General features: G+C 35.8%; 1 protein-coding gene across 8 annotated transcripts in view; it reads left to right on the top strand.

Annotated features, from left to right (window-relative positions):
* Positions 1–52: 52 nt before the first annotated feature.
* The window catches only part of NSD3 (nuclear receptor binding SET domain protein 3), a 99,688-nt gene continuing 80,093 nt past the window's right edge, over positions 53–19,647 (top strand). For 6 of the 8 annotated variants that reach the window (XM_081046908.1, XM_081046907.1, XM_081046906.1 and 3 more), the window contains exon 1: positions 62–571. The gene's annotated coding sequence lies outside the window, so the exon portion shown is untranslated. Of the gene's footprint in view, positions 572–14,957; positions 15,060–19,647 lie in introns of all 8 variants that reach the window. The other 2 variants (XM_081046903.1, XM_081046909.1) reach the window with 2 other exon arrangements.

The following is a 19,647-nucleotide window of genomic DNA, read 5'->3' as shown; positions in this document are numbered from 1 at the left end:
GGCAGGCGCCGCGGCCAGTAGCCAATAAGGGGCTGAAGATTTGGCGGCGGCTGCGCTCAGAGAGTCGGGGTGGGGGTGGGACTTTGTGTCGGTGGTGGCGGCGGCGGGAGCGGGCGGCGGCGATAGCTAGCTACTGCCAGGACCGCGGCGGAGGCCGAAGGGAACTGTCCACTGGTCGCCGCGGAGAGGCGTGCGAAGGCCGACTCGAGTCCCGAGGACCCTGCTGCCCCGACCCGACCGCCAGCCACAGGCTCCTCTCTGATAGCAGCGGCTGCGCGGCGACCCCCCCAACCCTCCACCTTCCCTGCCTACCCCACCTCCCGCAGCCTTCCTCCTCTCCTTTCCTCGCCCGGCCCGGCCCGGCCGTGGCCCTCTTCCGTGCCCGCCGCCATGGCAGAGGCATCCGGTGCCGGGGAAATCTAGCCCGGGGATTTCATGCGGCCTAGTTTGGTTCCGTCTCCTTCCCCCGCGGCCCCGGCGGCTGCCCGCACCCGAGCCCCACTCCGGGCCTCCGTGTCTCTCCTGTGATCGTACTGACACGGCCGGGGGGTTAGAATGGAACAAACTGAAGGTAAAGTGAATGCGTATGCGTGTGTGTGTGTGTGTGTGTGTGTGTTGGAAGGAAGGGCCGAGGAGGGAACGAGAAGGCGGCAATCTAGGGATAGGACCCGGGTTGGGAGAGAGACCCTAGCCGGGATGGGAGGGCCGGCGGGTGGCCTGCGAGGGTTCGAGGGGAGTCTAGGTAATAAGGAGGGGATGTGTGGAGGGGAGGTATGATTGGGGTAAGAGATGGAGTGGCGCTGGGAATTGGGAGTAGAGGTGGGATGGGGGCGGGGATAAAGATGGAACGGGGGAGGGGCAGGGAAAGGGGAGCAGAGTTAGGTTTGGAGACGGTTAGAGACCCGGGAGGACTGAAAGATAGGGGGGTTTGGGGGTGGAGGGTGGAACCAGGAGAGTCTGGAGGAAGGAGATAGAATTGGGTGGAGAAATGGGCATCAAGGGAGAAACGAGGGAATGGAAGTGAAGGAAAAGGTGGATTAGGAAAAGGGATGATAGATGATTGAGACAGGATGCAAAAGGAAGATAGGAAATAGACTCGGGAACCTGGGAGACCTCGCTTTGGGATTGGGAAGGAAATGAACTGAATGTTGAGAAGGATGAGAACTACCGACCAAGCATTACAGAGTGGGAGGAAGAGAAGGGGCAGGGGGTTGTTAAAATGTTAGGAAAGGAAAGCCTTTTGTTCCTATATTTGTGTGTATTCTGTGCCTTTTCTTTCAAGGCTGGAGAATAGAGAAGCTAGTAGTTATGGTGTTATGATTGTTGTGAAATGGGGAGGTGTGCGTTTTACTGTTTGGAGGGAAGAGATGTATTAGTGTTATGGTAGCAAGATAGGGAGAGACATGGCCATAATTTGATGGTTTTGGTGAGGGAGTGAAGACAATTCAGATTTAAAGGGGGCAGGGGCAGCCATGTTTGCTGCCAGACACTGCAGTGTAAATAAATTCCTTCTCTCCGACATCAGTATGAATCTGAAAGGGGCCAGTTCATATGGTTAACCCTTCCTTTCTATTCATGAACTCTTCCCTTCCATGTTGAGGTCATTTGAAATTATTCATAACCACCAAAGGAGGTAGTGATGTTTTCCATCTTGTGTGTTTTGCTGCTCACCCCCCTCCCCGCCCCCCCCCACGTACACCTCTTTTTCCTCTTCCTTCTGGTTGCAAACAAGGCATGCTAATGAACTGCAATGTAAAATTTAACCCTTTTTGTAAAGTTAAGACTATATTTTTACTAGCTGAAGGACTCATTATCACTCTTTTATTTCAAAAATGACCATCAAAAGTCGTTTAAATATTCGTTTGTTTCAGAGGACTCGGAAGCAGTCAACATGTTTTTTGCAATTCTTTAAGTAAACAAGGAAATTGCATCGGTTATTTTACTTGGGCTTGTGCTCTTGGCAAAGCACTGTGTGGGGGTGAGAAGGGATAGGAAGATATGCTTGCGGTAGATTATCTGTTTGACTGTTAGAAAATTAGAAACGTGTGTAGTATTTTAAAATGGTGTTTCTGATAGCTCTTGCTTATAGGCGATGGGTGTGTTAAGAATGTTTTCTTTTTTTTTTTTTATAAACTCTGTCTTCTCCATCCCTTCCCTTTGCTTTCATGTAGCTAGCTCAATACAATCTCCAGATGCTAGTTCAGCACACTGCAATGATCTATGAAGTAGGCATGCAGTTTTTAGAGCCTCATTGAGGTGCCAGTTTTTTTTTTTTTTTTTTTTTTTGTGGGAACTTCAGGTCACTCTCAGGAAAGCTATAGTAACTCTTTAATGTCAAATGTAACTACTTGTGTGATTTGAAATAGTTACTATTCTAAAGTTTTGTGGGGGCAAGTTTAAATCCTGACAAGTTTACAGTGGATAAATTATGTGGAGCTTCTTTTATTTTCATATTGAAAAGGATTAAATATGTGTGTGACTTCTTGTTTTGTTTTATAATTGTAATTGGGGTGATCTAAACTTTAATCCGTCATATTGATATTGAAACTTCTCTAATACATGGAAGGCTTGTTAAAATTGTAATATGGACTCAAACTAGTTGTACTAGATATTGATTTAATCTACCTTAATGCAGCATCTTTTCAGTTTTTATATAGAAGTTTAGGATGTGCTCATAGTTTTTTGGAAAAATTAAATAAACTATTGTTAGAGTGGTACTTTGTGAGAGTACTTTTAGTATAAAGGCCAGATTTACAACTTGGAGTATTTTGATTTTTTTTAAATTTATTGGGGTGACATTTGTTAGCAAAATTGCATAGATTTCAGGTGTACAATTCTGTATTACATCATCTGTAAGTCCCATTGTGTGTTCACCCAGAATCAGTTCTCCTTCCATCACCATATATTTGGGAGTATTTTGATTTGATAATATTCAGCCTGTACTTTTAAAAATTTTGTGAGGAAAAATTCCATTTAAAAAACCATTCAGTAAGCTTTCTTGGAATTTATTTTCATGGAGATTTCATTTTATGGAGATTTTCATTTTATATCTCCATTCATTTGACGTATTATTTATAATTAAATTGTAAATTATGTGCATGAACTATCAGTGCCATAAATTTTAAGGAAAATGAGAAATTGTATGTTAAAATAAACTGACGTTGGAAGCTTGAATAACTAAAAGAAAGTATTTCTGTGTATTCTATTAGATTGGTGCAAAAGAAATTGTGGTTTTTGCAATTATTTTTAACCTTTTGAACCGCAATTACTTTTGCACCAACCTAATAGGTAGATTTTTAAATTAAAACACAGACATTGCTCTGATTACCATATCCATAAGCCCACCTGTTACCTGTGGTTGGTTTTTTAAAACCTTAATATGTTCTTCTGCTGATCTAATTGAATTAGTTTTGGACAAAGGAAATTGGTTTCCTTTGACATTGGTCATCCTTGATTGAATTGTCAAATCTGAATTTAAATATACTCAGTTTCTGGAGTTTATAATAACATTCATAATAATCATAGTTGTAGCTGCCTGTAGTTGTCCTCTTACAGTATGTTATGCCAAGTGTCTTGCATGCTTTTATCCTTCCAACGTTTGTATGAGGTTAGTATTATTAAGTCCTTTTTACAGATGGAGAAATTGAGGTTAAGTGTTTAACGACAGTGTTTGAACCCAGGTCTTTTCTAATTATAGAACCTGGATCAGCAAAACTTTACTTTTAGTTTTTTTTAATTCATTAAAATAATATGTATTCATTGTTAGTTTTTTTCAAATATTATAAAAGGCTAAGAGGTTTTTAAAAAAGTTAACACCCCTGATGACAATTGGAAGTTTCTTGTGTGTCCTAGAACATTTCTGTACATACCATGTTTCCCCAAAAATAAGACCTAGCCGGACCATCAGCTCTAATGCATTTTTTGGAGCAAAAATTAATATAAGACCCGGTCTTACATTATAGTAAAATAAGACCGGGTCTTATATTAATTTTTGCTCCAAAAGACGCATTAGAACTGATAGTCCGGCTAGGTCTTATTTTCGGGGAAACACGGTATATGTATTTCTGGGGTTCCCCCCCCCCCCCCCCCGCACCCTCACTCTAGTTCAGGTTGTTGTTTCTCAGTCTAGTTGTGTAGGACACAGATCCCTGGCCCATGCTGGTATTATGAGCCTTGCGCTCCCCCCAGCTGAGGCAGTTGGTCATCTATAGTCAGTCGGTCGCTCACAATGGTTGCCAGCTGCTCCTGGCAGCACATCCCACAGCAAGCGGCTGGTGGTGCCCTCCTGGCTGCTCATGGCAGCCCAGCTCCAGGGAGAGTCGTTCACAATCTTAGCTGTAGGGGACGCAGCTCCCTGGCCCATGTGGGAATTGAACCAGTGATCTCGGCGTTAGGAGCACAGTGCTCCAACCACCTGAGCCACTGGGCCGGCCTGTATATCTGTTTTAAAATGCATATAAATTGGGCTATATGATCTGCATTTTGCATTTTTGTTTTTACAAGCTATCTGTGACATCCTTTTAAATGGGTATATATGGATCTACAGCATTTTTAAGGGTCATATAGTATTCTACTCTTTGGAATATTGATTCACATTAGGTTGTTAACAGGTTTTTACTATTATAATAATAGAGCACGACCTGAATTAAGTCCCTAAAAGCCTATTTAAATAGAAGAAATATAGTCCAACTTTTTTTACGAGAGAGAAAACAGGCCTACAGAAGTTAAGTTCAAGGCTTTAGTGAGAAACCTGTTACCTGGCTCTTTATGCATTGCATTACTTCATTGTTATGAAAGTATTTGAGCTTTCTGTGAAAGCTCAAGGTGAGGGGGAATACTCAAGGTTAGGCACATTTAGTATAATGAATGTAAGGAGATTTAGCTGCAGTGAAGCAAAGGATTTTCTATTTTTTCATACTTGGGTCAGTATGTACATATAGCATATGCCCAAAACATTTTTGCATGCATAAATGAATCATATCCAAGTATCTTGAAGTTTCTGTTTTCTATAATAAAGAGGTTTGGAGCAGAATTTTCCTATTTTGATAGTTATTAATGAAATAAGATAACAATGAAATGAAAAAATAAGAGGTCTATCATGATCCTGGAAAACAACTTGGAAAGAAAATTAAAACATTGGTAAGTTTTTTAAAATGAGCTAAAAAATACCTAATTGAAAACAAGTTTTAAAAAATTCTTAGCAGGCACTGTTATTTTTGTCTATCAAGAATAAGTTACAACGGATATTTATACATGGTTTCTTTTAAAACAAAAAGATAGTCTGTATTAGACCATTAGAAAGTTAAAATCATTAAAGCTTTAGAAAGGTTTAGAATTTGGTATCCATAAAATCTGCCTCTTGATGCAATGCTGTTTTTAGTTTTACTTAAAAGTAGTCTATTTGAAAGAGCAACTAGGATTATTCCTTTGTTATTAAACATGTCCAGCATTTGAGTTTTCAATGAATGGTGAGCTTCATTTCTGCAAGCTAATATTTTTATAAATATTAATAATAGTAAATTTAAGAAATTGATTATACTATGACTATGTAACACGTTTTTTTAAAGCTTAGAGAGTTTGGGTTTTTATTGTTGACCTTACTACCGTGTTTCCCTGAAAATAAGACCTAGCTGGCCCATCAGCTCTAATGCGTCATTTGGAGCAAAAATTAATGTAAGACCCGGTCTTATTTTACTATAACATAAGACTGGGTCTTATATTAATTTTTGTTCCAAAGGACGCATTAAAGCTGATGGTCTGGCTAGGTCTTATTTTCAGGGAAACAGGGTATTTAATGAGTACTTTTAAACACTTACATATTATGTTGTGCCTCTGCTGTGTGTCAAGAAAAGGTAAAAGGTGGGCTGGCCCGGTGGCTCAGGAGGTCGGAGCATCGTGCTCCTAATGCCGAGGTTGCCGGTTGGTGCCAGCTGGCCGGCCCGCGGCGAGACCAACAGCAACCGACTGCTTCAGCTGTGGGGAGTGCAAGGCTCATAACACCAGCATGGGTCAGGGAACTGTGTCCTACACAACTAGACTGAGAAACAGTGGCTTGAACTGGAGTGGGGGTGTGGGGGGGGTATGGATGGGGTAGGGGAGGCGGAAAAGGGGAAAAAATAAAATAATAAGAAAATGCGTCCCAATAAAACTTTGTTTATTAAAAAAAAGAAAAGAAGGTAAAAGACATATTTTAAATTTTATGAATTTAGAGAATGTTCAGTTTTTTATTGGATGTGTGTTGTTACTCCTAAAGTACGTCTGTTTATTGACAAAGTTTTGAATTTGAAAAGCTCTTTGAAAAAGAATTCTTGGCTTATTTGAAAATTTTAGATGTATCTGTGTCATTGACTCCTGTACAGTGATAACTTTTCCTACTAGGTTCCCTTTTTCGTCTAGATTTAAGGCTATATTGAGGAGAAAGTGAACAGGAAAAATGAGAAATTTTTATATACATATAGTTTCCATTTTAACCATAGATATGTATGAATATTATTATCTAATAATACCTTGCATTTATATTACACGTTCTGTGATGTTGGATAGAATCCTCACACAGTAACTCAACATTTTTCTTTTTTAATGTGAAGTTGAAAAGCACAAGAATTATTTAACGTAATTTAAAGATGGAAAATGAGATTTCAGGAACTCAGGCCAAATAGATTACCATGTTAAGTAGAATAATATTTTCAGATTTCTGTCTGATTACTTTTTAGAAAATTAAAACTATATGTATGGGTGTGTGTTTCTTGACCTTTTCTTCGTAGCCTACGTTACTTTTATTTTAATAGACAATTAAACATTAATTTTTAATGTAACGATACTTTTTTTCCCATAGGACATGCTTTTTCTTATTTTGGTGTAACTTGTATACAAGCTTCCTGACATATATAAGTACTGTACCCATTTTAAATTTAAGAAATGTGTGGCTTCACGGGATTTTTGTGGGTAAGACAAAATTTAGTTTATCAAATTGATTTGGGATTAAGAAGGAAATTAAGAAGTGTCATATGGAGACTTGCCCAGTGGCATTTTGGCCATAGCAAGACAGTATTTTATCTATTGAGTTTTGTGTTTATTAACATCTCTTAGCTGTGGAGTCTTAAGAAAGCTGTACATTAAACAACAACAAGAAAAACAACCGAAACTTAAAAACTAAGCATTTTAAACAACTTTTAAGTTGTGAAACATGACATAAAGAGCATAAAACTTAAATGTACAATATAAACAAATAATTAGAAAATGAACATCATGTAGTACGCACCTAGGTAATAAGCCCTTTAACAAAAGCTACAGAGGTAGCACCATTGGTTTAGTTGGTGTTGCCTTGTTGGTATTTGAACTTTAGGGATAAAAGTATGCTGAAAAGTAACCTGAAAAATTAATAACCAGGAAGGGTCAGCAAATGTAAAAATTGAATGACCAATTTTTATTTGTTATTATCAAAAGGGTTATCTAGACAAAAAATAATAGCTTCCTAACGTTTAGTGTAGTCATTTAGTGATTTGAAATCTTGGTGCTTTATTAATGAATGTGAAACAAAAAAAAATACCGAATTCTACAAGAATCACGCCATTTTATACAAAATGTTTATTCAGAGTTCATCTCTCGCACTTTTTGATAGGATTCAGTGACTACTAGTTTTAGATTAACGTGCAAACTCTAAACTTTTAGATTTTTGCTTAGAAAATGTCATATTTGCCATACTAATAATCTCCTAACTTAAATGTCTTATTTTACAAAAACTAGTTTGCCTCTCTTGCTTTCACATTAATGTAACCATTCAAAAAGCATTAACCTGAGAAATAATCAGTAATGACAATCTATGTTTGACTCTTCCTTGTCGGTGCCTCTTGATTCTTACCTTTTCCGTGTTTTTGCTAGGTTTCAGACTTCTATTGAAACTGAAGAAACTTACCTGACTGTGCTTCCCTGGCTTCCTAGTCTATTTTCATGTATGCTTGGAAAGATTAAATGTTGACTTTCGAGAATTTTGATAGCAGAAAAGTTGAATTCCACCCCCATCTGCGAAATAGTTTATTTGCATAAAACTGCAGTGTGGACTTGAAGACATTTTTATAACATCTCTACATACATAGATTAAAGCCTTTATGTGGTTATTATGATTTTGTAACTTTAAGCTATCTCCTTCATTATGATCTCTGTAGGATCCAAATGTATTAGTATTTGGATATAATATTTATAAATATAGTATTTCGTGTTTGATTGTGATGACAAATTTCTTGCTGTGTTTGACTGTATCCTTTAATTCCAATCTGTAATGCAGTAGAATGGCATTATTTTTTTATTCTGGCTGAAGGTTAAATATATTCCTTGTTAATTTATCTGCTGCAAGGATGTTGAGTTTTCCAATGTGGAAGCAAACATATTTGATATAATTAATTTTAAAATCTAAAAGCAGTAGTTTGGGTTTGTGTATGAAGTAGTGTTAATATGTTTTTGGTCATCTCATGATTTCTGTGTTGCTATCACCTGTACAATTAAGCCTTAATCATTAGAATTTATTTTATTGGGTGACAATTAGTAGTTAAGGCACTGAGGTACTGAGGTTAAGGTATTAGTTAAGGTATTGTGTACACACACACACACACACACACAACTCCTCCTAAGAAATGCTGATGGCCCTGTTAGTTTTTACTTTTTAATAGAAAATTTGTGCTTTCCAAAGTGGCCATTAGTTTAAAAATAACATTATGTTTAAATTATGAAAGGATTGTTTATTGTAGGGAAGTTGAAAACCAATAAGATAATAAAGATTAAAATCACCTGAAATCCTACCAACTTGAAGTAACTATTATTAACATTTTGTTCTATATCCTTCCAGTGTTTTTTTCTTATGTATATAGGTGTTTTTTTCAAATTGGAATTGTACATTAATATTATTTTGTAATAATATTAATTCTCTATTGTGAAATAATTTGTTTTTTTGAGGATGTGATTTTAAAAATTGACATAATTTTCATTGTTAGGGTATGCTATGTCCCCTTACCATTCTTCTATTGATGGTATTTTAAGCAGTTTGCAATTTTGGGATATTATTATTTGATTAACATCTTTACACATTAAAACAACTGTGATTATTTTATTACAATAAATTCCTTGAAGTGGAATTACTTAAAAGATTTGAACATTTCAGAAGCTTGTGACACATATTTCCCATCTGTCCTCCAGAGAGTTTCTTTAATAACAGTTTTATTGAGAAATAATTCATATACCTACAAGTCACCCATTTAAAGTGTACAAATGCAGTGGTTTTTAGTATATTCACAGAATTGTGCAACCATTATCACAATCAATTTTAGAATTTTTCCAGAAAGGTTTGAACCAGTTTAAACTCCCAGCAATATCCGAAAGGCTTTGTTTTTAAAGATTGCATTTTACTTGTGGTTTTTAAAGTGTAGTACAAAATACAAGAACACAACAGCTTGTGTGATACATACGTGTGTGATACCTACTTTTTTATAGTCACTATCATTTTTAAAATTTTATTTCTAGCTTTATCGAGGTGTAATTGACTGAGACATACTTTATATCTATTTGTGAGTGAAATTTTAGAAAGCTATTCCTGAAAAGATGCTCATTTGTTATGCTAAGAAAACCTGACATTTAAAATTTAATTTTTTGAAACAAAGTATGAAGTGGATTTTTTGAATTACAAAAGCATTTTGTCTATTTAAGATGCCTTTATTGAGAGAGTGTTGTATGTGGTTTAAATTACATTTCTTTTCATCCAAATTTTATTTAGAAATACTTTTATTTTAGAAAATAATTATAAATTATTAATAGAGATTATGCTATACCTATATAATTAACTGTAGCACACTTGTCACCCTATAGAAAGTATGGTTTGATTTTTAAGAGAGGTTTGCTTTGCTCTAACTGACCTTCACCCTGACAGTTGTTCTGTTTGCTTTAAGCCCTTTAACAAAACATTTTTTTTTTAAAATTGAGTGGGTAGTGGAATGTAGGGCAAGAGTCTAGTCAGACCTGAGTTCCTATGCCCACTGTACCTCTTTCCGCTGAGGCTCCGTGTTCTCTCTGAAGTGAAGATGAAAACGACTCCTCTTTGGAGTTATAGAGATCCAAATTAAAAAGTGCTAGAGTGTTTCTAGAACTGTACCAGGCATATAGCTGATAATAAATGATTTTTTTTAATATAAGAAAAATAGCACATGCAAAATGAACTAATCTTAGTCGCATGTATAATAGATGAAGAAATGAACTCAGTTGGCCTAAACTCACTTTCATAGTTAAAAGTTGAATGTTAACTAATGCTTGATCAGAATCTTTGCATGGGTTATATATGTGGCATTTCTCAGTCGGTAAGAGAATTCATGCTGGTACAAGTATGAACATGAAGTTAACTTTCCAGTCCAAATTTACTTCCACTGCTCTTATAACAGCATGATGGCTACAGCTTCACCAACACTTAGTGTTCTGATTAAGCAAATAGGTGATAGTGTAAATTTTGAATATGTGATATGAAGTTCCTTATGTTCTAACATTTATTGCTTATTTTGAAAACATAATGTTGAATACAATTGAATCTAAATTATTAGTGTTAAACCTGATGAACCAGAAATACCCGGGTCTTTATAAGAAAGATGAACTTAGTAAATTATTATTTTAAATTGCTTAGTACTTTAAAAACTACTCTTTTCTGTAATTCATTCTCTTTATATCATACTATGGGGAATGGAGAATACAAGGGAGAAGAAAATATTTTCCATTCTTAAAATTTTGCAGTGTTTTAAGAACCAATCTTAGAAACCATTTAAAAGTTTGTTGGGGACAAAGATAGGAAAATACATGGATAAACTTGTTAGTTTACTAGATTTCATAGTAAATGGAATAAGATGACTGGTAGATTACTTAGTTTGTAGTAGTTTTCAGTGTGATCCCGTACCCTTGATGTGTTAAGGGATTGGAAAATAATGTAAGTTTTCAGGGGCGGCCGGATTGCTCAATTGGTTAGAGTGGGAGCCCTGAACAGCAGGGTTGCGTTTCGATTCCCAGGTGGGCCAGTGAGCTGCGCCCTCCACAACTAGCCTGAAGACATCAGAGCTGCCGTTGACCTTCCAGAGGGGCGGCCGGATGGCTCAGTTGGTTAGAGCAATTAAAATAAATAAATAAATAAATAAATAAATAAATAAATAAATAAATAAATATTTAAAAAAGAATAATGTAAGTTTTCTTCAAGTGGTAACACCATGTCTGTTACTGATGGGTGTGGTTAAGAACAAAGTGAAGACAGTTGAGGTTAAACCAAATACATAAGGGAAATACCGTGTCTTACTAGTAAGTTTTGTATTGATACAAGGTAGTTCAATAGTAATGTGGTTTAGTCAGGAAAAAATAAGAACTACAAAGCAACCGAAAAATGTTCTATAACTTAATGGAATCATTGTCAAGTAAAAATTGTGTGATTGTATTATATTTAGTGACAGGGTTTCTGGTTAAATGAAATAAGATACAGTTTTTTTTGTATTTCATAATTGTGTTTCATTGCATGCAGGTCACTTCCTAACATAGGGTATTTTAATGTCCTTGACCATACCCTTCTCAACACATTTTTAGTAGAAAATTTTTAAGTGAAATTTTCAGAAAAATATTTGGGGTGACAACACTAGACTTAAACAGATTCTGGAGTAGTACAGGTATGCTTTGAAAAATGGTGTTGTTCTGTTAGTATGAACTCGAAAAATTTAAAATACAAATTAGAAGACAACATGCCTAATCTTTAATATACCTTGATTATTTACTTAGAGATTATTTATTTACTTAGAGAATTTTATAGAAAGAAATACGGTGGTCATGCTGATTTGATCCCCTAAAATCTTAGTTATGTAAATAGGTATTGACTGTGAATTTCATATAATTGTTTGCTACTGGAAACATATTGTCAGTGACAATATGTGGTAAAGAATTCAGATCATGAAACAAGATTGCTGGGTTTGACTCCTGGCTGTACCACTTATTCTATGTGTGACCTCGGACAGCCACCTAACCTGTTTTTCAGTTTTCTTATTTGTAAAATAGAGATACTAGTACCCACTTTACCAGTTTTTTTCTGACGATTAAATGAGATAATACTTGCAGAGCACTTGGAATGTCACATAAGTGTGTTCAATAAATAACATTGTTTTACTTGAAGCATCTTTAAAATATTTCTTATTTGAAATTGCAGAGAAATTTGTTATAGATTAAAATCTGGATCTATTCTGAGTTTTTGTGTTTTTTTAACATTTTGAATACTCAAAAATATTTCATTCAGGAGTACATCTGTGTATATTAGTCATTAAAAACAGGATACAAGCTGGATAAATATGAGTATTTCCTTGGCTTATAATTAACGAGTTATAGTTTTCTTTTTAGAAAAAGTATTAAAAGTTTCATATGTTCATAGAATCTACAGAGATGAAAAAGCAAAGGCAAAGCAAAAAGAATAGAACTCATTCACAAATCCCTTCAGAGATAGTAAGCATTTACATTTTAGCGAACATCCTTTTAGGGCAGTGGTTTTCAACCCCGGGGGCAATTTTGCCCTCTGAGGGGATGTTTGACAAAATGCCTGGAGACATTTTTGATTGTTACTGCTGGCAGGTAGCACCACTGGCATCTAGTGGGCAGAGGCCAGGATGCTGTTAAACATCTAAACAGCACACGACAGCCTCCCTGCAACAAATTATCTGGCCCAAAATGTTAGTAGTTCTGAAGTTGAAAAACCTGTTTCATAGTGTGAACTCATCTATAAATGTATTGCCTTCTGAGTCTAATTCTCAGCCATATGTTTGAATTTTGCATCACTTCTTCATTAGTGGGTTACATAAAGTCCAGATACTGAAAACCAAATTTGACTTGGTAACTCATATTATGCTCTTTGAAAATATTAGTAATTTTAGAGGTTAGTATAGCACAGTGGTTTTATGAGGTTTCCAAAAAAAATTAAACACTGAAATTATCTGCATAATTTTAGATTGAGAAGTTAAAGTCCTGTTATGGCAAATACTGTGCTGTGATTCTGGGGCATGCTTTTGCCAGCAGAGTGTACACTTTTCTGTCTTCATTACTTGATTGGAAATGAAAATTTAGTAAAACAGCAGTTAAATTTTCTTTTGTCTTTTCTGCTATCCTTATGTTCACTTAGCAGCCTTTTTCCTTCACTTACTGTACTAGGGGATAGGGATACAGCAATGAGCAAAACATAAAAGTACCCACTACCTTTGCTAAAAATTAACTAGTTTGGTTGGTTGGTTGGTTTTTCCATGACTGAAGAAGGCATTGCTATCCTTTGCTTTGGAAATTAAAGATAAATATGAACTTCCAGTATCTGCACATATTTGGGTGTTCTCTGAACTCTGAAGTTACTCAAAAATGCATTTTACTCAAAGAAGCTTGGCATTCTAATATGAATTGATTTTGTGTTTAGTACAGGTTTTGTATTAATCTATAAATGATTCAAAAAAAGGGATGTCATTTTATTAGAGTTCCCGATTTTTTTTATCATGCGTTATGGTAATGTTATGACAGTTTCTTTTAATCCCACTAGTGGTGACTGTAGTTTTTATCACTGAAACAGAAGACAAAGCTTCACTTTATAATATACCTACTGCTTTGGAAGATACGAACCTTAGTATATTAGTAGTTTATATACATGCCTGTGGAATTATTAGATTCATGGTAATGAACTTCATATTAAATGTGATTATGTAAATGTTTAAAGTTTCCTGAGGAAAACATTCTTTTCAACCGGTAATTTTTTTGTGTGATGTGTTTATACTCTATTTCCAGCACTTAGTTAAATATCTTAAATTTAGTTCTGATGAAAAGATTACTTGATAAAATATAATAAGATTACATACTAAATTTTGAAGAAGTTTAAAGATAATGGGGCAAATTTTGTTTTGTTGTGTTTTCCTCTGCTAGTTTGGCTTTGTGTTGGACATATAAATAATAATAGTGCAGGTGCTTTCTAGCTTTATTCATGACCTTTTTTAAGAAGGAAAAGGCAAATCTGTACAGTCTGTTCTAAATGCATGCTGTTAACACACAGCCTGTGGCTTTTCAATAATACTAATTACTTAATGGTTATTAGTTCATATTAAACTATTTTAATTTTTAATCTAATTCTGTAGCCCCTTAACTGTAATACTCCCTTCTGTTCATGATTGATTTGTTTATTGATAATGTACCAGGCTCTGGTACGTTAGAGTTGGCCTGGGGATTTAGAGATGAAGTAGTCCCATGTCCCCGACATAAACTTCCAGTCTTTCCGTGTTCTCAGGCTTCTAAGTTTTTACTTTCTTGAATTATGTAGTTTGCTTTCATTAAATGCTTGTAACTTGGTTTTGTAACATATCAAGAAAGGCCCTTCTAATAATCTAGATCATTTGGAAGCTGTGATGTTAAGCCAAGAAAGTTCTTAACTGAAACCCTTTTAGGTTAATGATTAATGTAGCGAAGCAGCTCCTCTCCCTTCGCACAGGTTGGGACTTTTTGTTTCCTAAACCTGGAAATGTCTGAATTCCCGTGCAGGCTCTGTCTGTTCTCACATCCCCTTGCTTCTCAACTCGGATGTTTTCCTTTGTCATCCAGTGCACTTACTCGTTTCTGTCAGCAGGGACTCTGTATTGCTCATCTTTTATCTCTAGTCCTCATAATACAGGTATTGGATATGAAATGAATAAATTAACCAAAGCAGGAGCAATTTCTGAGCCTCATCTCTTGCGCTTTTCCTGTATTGTTTTTCTGTCTCCAATAATAATGTAACTGTATGACTGCAGGAACCATGTCTAAATTTTCATCCCTATAACTTTAGTGCTTAGCCCAGTGTCTGGTAAATAGTAAGTGCTCAATAAATATTTGTTTTATTAGAGAAGCCTGTACACGTTGGGGCGGGGACAACCTGGCTGTAACTTTTGGTCTCCTTCCCATTATAGCAGCAGCAGAATGGGAAGGAAGGAGAAGCTGGCATGAACTTCGGCCCAACGTTGTCTCAGCCTACAGAGGGCAATTAACAGCAGCTGGTATCCAGAATTGATGTAATAAAGTATTTTACTATTATTTCTTACACAAATGTTTTGAGATCATGTTCCTCCCTCCCCCCTGCCCTTTAGGTCAAGACAGCCATCTATAATGTATTAAGTGCTATGGTAGAGTATAGGTAGAATGCTATGCCAACAGAAGAGGGTACATGACCTGGCTTCAAAGGGTGTGTGAGGGGTGGTCTGGAAAATCTTCTTCACACCTGAATAGAATCTTCTTAAGGATGAGTGGTTGATGAGAGAGAAAATGCTAGAGTACCGTGTTTCCCCGAAAATAAGACCTAGCCAGACCATCAGCTCTAATGCGTTTTTTTGAGCAAACATTAATATAAGACCCGGTCTTATTTTATAATTTTATAATTATAATTTTATAATTATTATAATAAAATAAGACCGGGTCTTATATACTATACTATACTATAATATAATACTGGGAATATAATATATAACATAATACAATATAAATTGGGTCCATAATATAATACCGGGTCTTACATAAGACTGGGTCTTTTTTTTTTTTTTTTTTAATGTTTATTGGGGAATAGTGTGTTTCTCTAGAGCCAATCAGCTCCAAGTCATTGTCTTCAATTTAGTTTTGGAGGGCGCAGCTCACTGGCCCATGTGGGAATTGAACTGGCAACCCTGCTGTTCAGAGCTTGCACTCTAACCAACTGAGCCATTCGGCCGCCCCAAGACCGGGTCTTACATTAATTTTTGCTCCAAAAAACGCATTAGAGCTGATCGTCGGCTAGGTCTTATTTTCGGGGAAACACGGCAGTAGAGGGCGGGCAAGTTGGGAAAGCTGAAGCAGCAGGAGAGGCCGCTGAACAAGCAGGCAGCAGCCAAATCAAGAAAGGTCTTATGGTTTTTGGATTTTATCCTAAGGCATGGGGAGCTGTGGGAAGTTATTAAATTTGAGGATTTTTTTTTTTTTAAGTACTACCAGTGCTCTAGAGAACAGATTAGAGGTGGACAACTTTGGAAGCAGGAAGAACAGTTTGGAAAGAACTGTTGCTCCTACCCAGATGAGAAATGATAAGACAGAACCCAGGAATGTAGCAAGAACTGGGAATGTTTGGAAGAAAGTTGAAGGGCAGGACCAGCTTTGTTTTATGCATTGCATTTATCTTCTCCCAGTTTTGAGGTTTGTCTTTTCACTTGTTTGTGTTGTCTTTTGGCATACCGTTTTGAAAATTAATATTGCTGATTTTATTGTTTCCTTTATGTGTTGTACTTTTTATGTAATTGTTTTAAGAAGTCCTTCCCCCCTTTGAGTTCATAAAGATTTGCTCCTGTTTTATATTTTTGGTTTTTTCTTTAAAGTTTTTAAGTTTTGCTTTCTATTTTTGGCCTTTAAAATCCACCTGGGGTTGGTATATTATATGGTGAGGGTCTAATTTTCTTTTTCTATATGGATAAGCCATTTTCCCAGTACCATTCATTGAATCTTTTTTCCTTCTCTAATCTGCAGTGCTGCAGATTATATGTCAAATTCCCATATACACTTGGGTCTGTGTCTAGGATCTTATTCTGTTTCATTGTCTATCCCTTTGCTAGTACCTCATATTTTAATTACTATAACTTAATAAATGTAAAAGTTTTTGTTTTAAGTACATTTAATGTGTGTGTACACACCAGTAATTCTTTGAATGGATATTGTAGACTTTTTTGTTAAGAAGCATGTGTAAATGCTTTCTTGATTTCTTTTGGAGCATTTTTTAAAGATATAATTCACATACCATACAATTCACCCTTTTAAAGTGTACACTTCTGTGTTTTTTAGTGCATACACAAGGTTGTGCAACTGTCACCACTACTTCCAGAACATTTTTATCACCCCAAAGAGATCCCATACCGATTAGCAATCACCCTCGGTTCCTCCCTTTTCCCAGCCCCTGGCAACCTCTAATTATCTTTCTGTCCCTACAGAAGTTCAGACCTGAACCTTTCCTATAAATGGAATCGTATAATATGCGGCATTTTGTGAGAGCATTCTTATTTAAATTTAGTAAAATTGATAGATTAGCAGGGCATTTTGTTGGAATATTACCATGCGTTTAAGGAAGTATGACAAAAATACTGTGCCTTAGTACAGAGAAAGAAGAGCAGATATCACCAGTATTTATTTCTGTTTTGTTTTTATTGTTGAAGCATCAAATTCACATTTTATTTCTCCTTCATTTATGACGAGAGTGGCCAATCTTACCCTTTTGCTTAGTTGCTTAATGAGCAAATGTCATGTAGCAAATCCTGTTCTGGAAGGGTGTCTTCTGTTGATACATCTTGGGTTTATTATATACAGAGTGAGAACACTTTGATTTGGATACACATTGTCTGTAATTGTATAAAAATGACATGATTTAAAAATAATATCAAATGTCAATTATAACTGGAAAAAAAATTTTTTTTAAAGATATTATTTGCTTCATGTCTTAATGGATAAGTGAGTAAAATCATGTGAAAATATAAAGGGAATATGTTCTCTCCTGAATTATTTTTTAAAGCAAGCAGATTTTCCAGTTTAACCTAGAAATTAGTCAGCAGCTTAAGAGTTGTTTTTAAAGGCTACCTTGGAAAGTACCTTTAAGTCAAGATACCCAGATAAGGTTTACTAATATAGAACATTTATTTAACATGTTAAAATACTGTAAGCCCTTTGTGTCATTTGGAGAATTGATATCTTTTTAGTATAATTGCTTAAAAATAATTTGGAAAAGAAAATGTTTTCCCCTAAGTCATAGCAACCTTTCAAAGAGTTGCCTCAACCAGAATGTAATAGTAAACCTGTTGTCCAGCAGTCTTTTCAAACCTCATAATTTTGACATCCTCAAATTTTCATTAAAAAAGTCAAAAGGAAACTAAAAATTACTTAAGTACCTCAAGAATGAATGCTATTATATAATGACCTCAAAATCTCAGCAGTCCAAAGATTTACATTACTATGGGAATTTAACAAATTGGGAGTAAATGCCAAATTTTAGTCAGAAATAATTAGCTTCTATACCATTGTGGTTAAAACTTTTATGGATAGCTATAACTACCAACTGAATAATACCTGGATGCTGTTAAAAGTACTTGCTTTTGTTTGTGGATAAAATAGTAAATCTTGTAATCTGATATGGTTTTTGTTCCTCAAAGGATAAGATCATCTAAAGACAAATGGAACAACTGCCTCCATTTGTAATTTTGTTTGTATTTCCTTGATGAAAATTTCCATGCAGGATCCATTTTGTCTGAAAGATTGACATCGAGTTGTGTAGTCACTGTACCGAATTCAGTTATTGCTTTCTGTCTGTAACAGAACTAGATTAGATGCTATCAGCTTTGGCTCTTTTTAGTGAATAAAAGGTAAACATTATTCATTTCCTTTTTGGTGCTATAGAGGTGTGGTCAAATTCTTAGAACCTAGTGGTTGATTTTTTTTCCATAACCTCCACCCTCACCCCCAATTATTTTGTGTGTGTGTGTGTGAAGTTAAAATGTAGAAAGGCTGTGATGGAAGAATATTGATTTTTAGTGTAATTTGTGTCCTGTTCATACTTAATAGAAGTTTGTGTTTACTGATTTTTAAAGATGTGTGTTTGGGCTCTTTAAAAATATTTGTCTCCTGTGTGTGTGTTACTGCGTCGTTGAGTCAGCTCTGACTTCTGGTGACCCAGTGAATGAGTGATGTCCAAAACGTCCTGTCCTGAACAGCCCAGCTCAGCTCTTGTAGACTCATGCCTATGGCTTCTTTTATGAAGTCACTACATCTCAGAGTTGGTCTTCCTTTTTTCCTGCTGCCTTCTCTTTTTCCCAGCGACTGTCTTTTGCAAGAACCCTGCCCTCTCATGATATGCCTGAAATAGGCCTCCAGGGATCTTTCAGGCTTAATCTGCTCTAGGACCCACTTGTTTGTCTTTCTGGTGATTCAGGGTATCTGTGGAGCTCTCCTCCAACACCGTATTTCAGTTTTTTTCCTATCAGCCTTCTGTACTGTCCAGCTTTCGTATTTGTACATAGTAATTAGGAATACGAGGGTGTGGGTGACCTTAGCCTTGGTCCCTAATGACGTATCATTGCTCTTGGTGATGTTTCCTAATTCTTTCAAAGCTGCCCTTCCGAATCTCAGCCTTTTCTTGATTTCTTGAGTACTTATTTCCATAAAGGATAAATGTCTTACAGTTTTAAAATAGATATAATGAAAGTAGAATAACATACCTCTATTCTTTTTTTTTAGCAATGCACTGTTGTTATTACATTACTAATAATTAAATAATTTTTAAATTATGAAAGCCAAAATGGGCAATACAGATCACTATGATCTGTATTGTGAATAGAAGTAAAATGTGAATAGAACACAGAACCAAAAAGAAAGGAGTCTCTTTTAAAACCATGGCATTAGGGCATTTTAGCATTCTTTCTATAGATTAAGCATGTTTTTTTTCAAGTTTCTACTTTATAAAGACTCTGGTTTCACTTGTCAACCTATGTACTAAAAATAATGAACTATATTTCTTAAAAAATTAACTCTCCTCTCCCATTTTTTTCTCTGTAGATTTGGGGGCGGGGGGAAAGGAAAACAGAAATCTCTCTTGATGCCGTC

The sequence above is a fragment of the Rhinolophus hipposideros genome (genome assembly GCF_964194185.1).
Source record: "Rhinolophus hipposideros genome assembly, chromosome: 4".
Taxonomy (NCBI): domain Eukaryota; kingdom Metazoa; phylum Chordata; class Mammalia; order Chiroptera; family Rhinolophidae; genus Rhinolophus; species Rhinolophus hipposideros.
The sequence above is the reverse complement of the archived record's forward strand: the minus strand, read 5'-3'. Positions and strand labels throughout refer to the sequence as shown.